The sequence below is a fragment of the Mus musculus genome, chromosome 18 (assembly GCF_000001635.26).
Source record: "Mus musculus strain C57BL/6J chromosome 18, GRCm38.p6 C57BL/6J".
Lineage (NCBI taxonomy): Eukaryota > Metazoa > Chordata > Mammalia > Rodentia > Muridae > Mus > Mus musculus.
This window is the reverse complement of record NC_000084.6, coordinates 28,186,686-28,192,935: the sequence shown is the minus strand read 5'-3', so window position 1 is coordinate 28,192,935 and position 6,250 is coordinate 28,186,686. Positions and strand designations below refer to the sequence as shown.

Here is a 6,250-nt window from a genome sequence, read left to right as displayed (position 1 = left end):
CTAAACGTATTTAAACAGACTATGTACACTGACAGAGATACTTTTATGGTCACAGAGTGCCAAGGGCATCTACATAGTCTGCTGTTGGGATGGAAGTGCACTCAAGCCCTTCTGTCCTGTAATCTGTCACCCAGAGGTTGGGAAATTAATTCAGTATTTTAAGGACTTATGGCTTGTTTGGACTTTCTTTTTTTCTTTCTTTCTTTCTTTCTTTCTTTCTTTCTTTCTTTCTTTCTTTCTTTCTTTCTCTCTCTCTCTCTTTCTTTGTCTGTCTGTCTGTCCTTGCTTTGTTGCTAAATAGTTCAATGAATTGTTTGGGTTAATAGAAACAGAATAAGCACACCCAGGATTTCTGGAGAAAACATAAATATGCCTCTCACTCTCATCAAAACTGCCTTTTTCAGTGTTACCAATGATGCTTGCTACCCTCATCAGGAAGCTACCTATTCTTTATTAGATCTCCAAGAGGAATATCTTTCTTGTTTGTGGATAATTATAATGGAACATTCCCCAAGGTTAGTAATTCTGAACACTCCAAGACCTTTGTCCATGGGGGGGGTTGTATTTATTGTTATCATTTTTAAAAACCCATTTCCTTAATTTTGTGTGTTCATATTTGTGCCTGAGTATATGTCTGCATACTGTGTGCATGTAGGAGTCTGGGACGACCAGAAGAGGGTCCATACCCCCTAGAACTAGAAAACATATGTTTATAAGCTACCTTTTGGGTTCTTGAACCCCAGTCCTTTGTAAGAGTGCTAAGAACTCCTAACACTGAACATTTCTCTAGCCCCTAATTTGGTTTCCCTATTTTTCAAGTAGAAATTGAGAAAAACAGTCTTGGACAGGACACAACAGAGAGAGAACATTTCAATCAATTACCAAATTCTGAATGTTGTTCCTCATGATACCTTGTAAAAAAATGAGAAAGGCAGGAGAGGAAGGAAGAAGGAGAAGAGAAAATGGAAGACAATAGGTCAGAGAAAATGCACCAAAAAATGCCACATCTTGTTAAAATGACCAAAGTTGATTAACTACAACTGGGATCAGTGGTTACTCCATTTGCAATACATCCTGGCTATTAGCAAGAGCAGCTTGTTCGTACGAATGGTAAACAAGACACTCTCAAACCACCCATGGCATCACTGAACATGCCCCCTTCAAGGCTTTTTTGTTGTATAGTACTTTGGGTATGTGAAAGAGTCGAGTTATGTGTGGCTTCATTTGTCATACCGCTCTAGTTGTTGAACTACAGTTCTTGCATCAGTGGCCTTTGGCTCCCTGCCATCTACACTTCTGTAATTGGAACTGAATCTTTCTACTAGGGTGAAACAACACATTCTAACATGTCGATTTAGGTCATAAATATCAATGCCAGCCAAAACGATAGTTGGGGAAGCTATCAAGTCAACCATAGCTGTATATTTTAGGAAATTAATTCAGTGAGTCAACCACTTATACCTTGGGGGAATAGAAATAGTTGTCCAACACCTTGACTAGAAACACAAACCAAGAAAAGTCCATTTGCTAGTTTGCTAGGGATCACAGACAAGGAAAGAGCTCATGCACTATAATGACACTCAAAATTGATTTTTATAATTAGTAAAAAATGTGATATCAACTCACATTTCAGATTGTATTTTAGTTAAAATATATGCTGTTCTTTTTCATGATGTTTCTGTAATCCTCTACTCCATCAGTGGCGAAGCATAGTGGGGCAGCTCTTTCTGAAAAAAAAATGAGTTAGAAGGAAGCAGAAGATTAGAGGTTTCTTTTCTTAATCACTATATTACTTCTCTGTAATAATGTTCCAAGTAAGCAAATAAATGCAAACTTCCTTAAACAAGCAACATCTACCTAGCACAGATGTGGAGCTCAGGAAACAAAATACTTTTGTGCAGAATTCATGGCGTAGAGGTCCTATTCAATTCCAAAATCAAGTTACTCAGCAAGTTACTCTTAGGGAGAATGCACTTGGCCTGCTATTTGAGCATTCAAAGGCATGATGAAAATTATATGGTAACATGTTAGTGAAGGACATTAAGGCCATTTAGTAATTCCAAAATGTTCTGTGGACAGTCTATGATGAAATAGAATTTTAACATTAAAAAAAAATAGGAATTTGTTCTTTTATGGGAAGGGTATGAAATAAAAGATAAGGAGACATAGGATCCAGAACTCAGAGAGAGGGAGACAGATGGTGTTTGCAAGCAGCTAGTAGAAATTCAGTACAATGACTACAGATCAAGCACTGAGAAAGGCCTGGGTAATGGCAAAGCTTCTTGAAGGTCATGTTCCCAACATAGTGACTGAATGGAACTTACTGTATACTCCAAAATATACTTAAAGTGGCTGTTCCTCACAGAACCACCTTAAACGGTGGTCTTGTACCTTTCCTATCAATACTCAGGATAGATTTGGATGGGGACATAGTGGCTGCTAGGCAATGGGATACATGAGACAGACAAAAGACAGAGAAGACAGAAGGATACAAGGTCAGACATCAAAATTAAGACCAGGGTTCAAATGTGTACAGCCTTAGGATCCAGAACATCAAGGGCTAGGTCTCAAGCTATTGCTTGAATTCCAGAGTGCTATTTTACATAAGAATCCCAGTATTACACAGATACATTCTTGTTTAATCTTTGAAATCTATGTCTTGAAGGCTGACTTGGCCCAGACAAGAGTATTAAGGAGTCAGCTACAATGATGTTAGCAAAGGTGATATGAGCACACAAGAGGAATGCCTTTTAACGAGCAAAATAGAACCCTGCATCTAAAGAGGATCTTCATCTATACATTGTTTATAGCATTTTATTATGAGCCATGTTGCAAGGTTACAACTCAAAAAGTAACTGTTCATAGATTCATTTCACAATTACAACTGTAAAACGAAATAGAAAATTATATCCTTACTTTATTTTTTTAAATTATTTTTCAAAGAAAAAATTGCTAAAGACATAATAATACTACAGCTGGGGACCCAATGGAGGGCTGCTAGTGAGGGTGAATTATTTTTTGTTTTAGATGTGCTAGGCAGAGGTCCAGGGACTCAAATAACTTTGGGTGCTGTTTCGTAACTATCTCTGTGAATATGAGAGAAAGACAAGTCCCTTATCTGGCATAAAGTTCCTTCTTGGGAACACTGAAACTGAGTTCAGGATACATGCCTCTTTGAAGTAGAAAAGCATATCAAAATTATTCAAGTCTTTGAAATTACAAAGCAAAATACACTAAATATGAGAGATGTATTGCCATTTATTTGTTAGCACACATAATATCAAATATATAGAAATAAATGAGAGGAGAATATCTTATGTCATATATATATATATTCTCTTCCAAAGAAACAGAAAATGTTCATTTATGAAGCAGTTTTATGTTCAGTATAGATTAAGGAGTTATGGAGAAAATCAGTACCACAATGTTATCTGTTAAGCAAGAGACCCAGGAAGGCTGGGGACATCCTGTAAAGGTTTGAGAACCAATGGTATAGCTTCTGTCTTGGTTGTGGAGATCTGAGCCAGTATTGCCGAGAGTCACAGAAGAACAGTGCCTAGCTCACTCACTCAGAGCTTATTCAGGTCCTTTAAAAAATGGACTAAGGTTCTCGGAAAACTCTATAATGGCCGGCCACACTGAACAGAATCATTTGTTCCACTCAGCTGCTAGCTAAAATGTGAATCTCTTCAAAATCTTCAGAGATACACAGCTTCAGTCAGCCATTTGGATGTCTTCTGGGCCAGGTAAGAAGCCAGGTAACCTTTAAATTCACTATAGTGAAAGAATATCTCTTTTACAACATCACTCTCCTCTTTTGATAAAGTCAAAAGCCTCCTTCATGGCACAAACTACTCCTTGACAATGAGCTTGTTTCTTTTTCAACAGCATAATGTTACGAGCACTTACAGCACCAGTGTGTTTATTGTTATCAATTGCAAAGTTAATTTTATCTCCAGTTTCCAGCTGAACTTTCCCTTCCACATCTTCAGGGGTGTAAGTCAGATAAAATACTTCTTGTCCGTTCATTCGTTCTTCAGGATGTATTTCTGGTTTTATCTTCACCAATTTAATAGCAATAGGTTTCCCAGTCCTCCAGTCAGATGATCCCTACATCCTGGAGATGACGTGGAACTCACAATCAAGTACAGAAATGCTAAAGAAGTTGCAACAGATGTCAGACTATTGCCTCAAGGAACAGTCATTTTTGAAGATATCAGCACTGAACATTTTGAAGGAACTATAACCAAAGATATCCCAAAAGTACCCAGTAAAAACCAGAATGACCCATAGCTAGGATGAATCAAAGTTGACTTTGTGAGTCCTAAAGAACTTCCCTTTGGAGACAAAGACACAAAATCCAAAGTGAACCTGCTGGAAGGTGACCATGTTAGCTTTAATATTTCAACAGACCGACGTGACAAATTAGATCGAGCAACCAACATAGAGGTTCTATCAAATCCATTTCAGTTCACTAATGAAGCCAGAGAGATGGGTGTGATTGCTGCTGTGAGAGATGGTTTTGGTTTCATCAAGTGTGTGGATCGTGATGCTCGTATGTTCTTCCACTTCAGTGACATTCTAGACGGGAACCAGCTCCACACTGCAGATGAAGCAGAGTTCACTGTGGTTCCTGTTATGCTCTCTGCCCAAAGAAATCATGCTGTTAGGATTAAGAAACTTCCCAAGGGCACGGTTTTAGTCCCTTCCCATTCAGATTGTCGTTTTCTGGGCACCATAGAAAAAGAAGCCACTTTTTTAAATCCTAAAACTACAAGCCCAAATAAAGACAAAGACAAGGAGGCAGAAGATGGCATTACAGCTTATGATGACTGTGGTGTGAAACTGACAATTGCTTTTCAAGCCAAGGATGTGGAAGGATCTATTTCTCCTCAGATAGGAGAGAAGGTTGATTTTAGGATTAGTGACAAACAGAGGCCTGGACAGATTGCAACTTTTGTGAGACTTGTAGGTCATAATTCTACCTCCAAAAGGCTCTCGAGTTATGTGGCAACTCTGAAAGATAATTTTGGATTTATAGAAACAGCTAATCATGATAAGGAAATATTTTTCATTAGAGTGAGTTCTCTGGTGATGTTGATAGCCTGGAACTGGGAGACATGGTTGAATACAGCTTGTCCAAAGGCAAAGGCAATAATGTCAGTGCTGAGAAAGTAAACAAACCTCACTCAGTAAATGGCATTACTGAGGAAGCTAATCCCACCATCTACTCTGGTAAAGTCATTCGCCCTCTGAGAGGTGTTGATCCAACACAGATTGAGTACCAAGGACTGACTGAGACTGTGAAGGAGGGGGATATGAAAGGTGAAGTGTATCCTTTTGGCACAGTTGGGATGGCCAACAAAGGGGATTGCCTACAGAAAGGGGAGAGTGTCAAGTTCCAGTTGTGTGTACTTGGCCAAAATGCACAAACTATGGCCTACAACATCACACCCCTTCGTAGGGCTACTGTGGAGTGTGTGAAAGATCAGTTTGGCTTTATTAACTATGAAATAAGAGATAGCAAGAAGCTCTTTTTCCATGTGAAAGAAGTTCAGGATGGCGTTGAGCTACAGGCAGGAGATGAGGTGGAATTCTCAGTGATCAGCGCACTGGGAAGTGCAGTGCTTGTAATATTTGGCGAGTTTGTGAAGGCCCCAAGGCTGTTGCAGCTCCTCGACCTGACCGGTTGGTCAATCTCTTAAAGAGCATCACCCTGGATGATTCCAGTGCTCCACGTCTAATTGTTCTTTGTCAGCCAAGGGGACCAGATAGCTCAATAGGATTTGGTGCAGAAAGAAAGATCCATCAAGCTGGTGTCATTGACTAACCACATCCACAAAGCACATCATTAATCCACTATAGTCAAGTTGGGGGTATTCTGGTGAAGGGTTCTGAATAACTCCCGCTTCATTCCTCACAAAATCTGGAATACTTATTCTACTGAGCTTTTACACCAGTTTTAACACCTTCCTCGTGTTATGTTAAAAGAAAAAATAAATAAATAAATTTAAGAAACCATTTTAAAATTAAAAAAGAAGAAGAAAGAAAAAGGCAGGTAAGATTAACCAGGAGTCGCCTGTCTCCTTCTATCTTGACAACCCAAGCAATATGCCTAAGCTCTGCCTAATTTCCATATGGAAACAATTCTTCATGAACTTGACAAACAAAGAACAACTTCCCTGTTCCAACTAAGTTTTACTCATCCCACCCTCAGGAGAGGAGACAAAGTCTGTGCCTGTCATATTTT

General features: G+C 39.0%; 1 pseudogene; it reads left to right on the top strand.

Annotated features, from left to right (window-relative positions):
• Nucleotides 4,109–6,027, top strand: Gm5064 (predicted gene 5064; annotated as a pseudogene).
• Nucleotides 6,028–6,250: the final 223 nt, after the last annotated feature.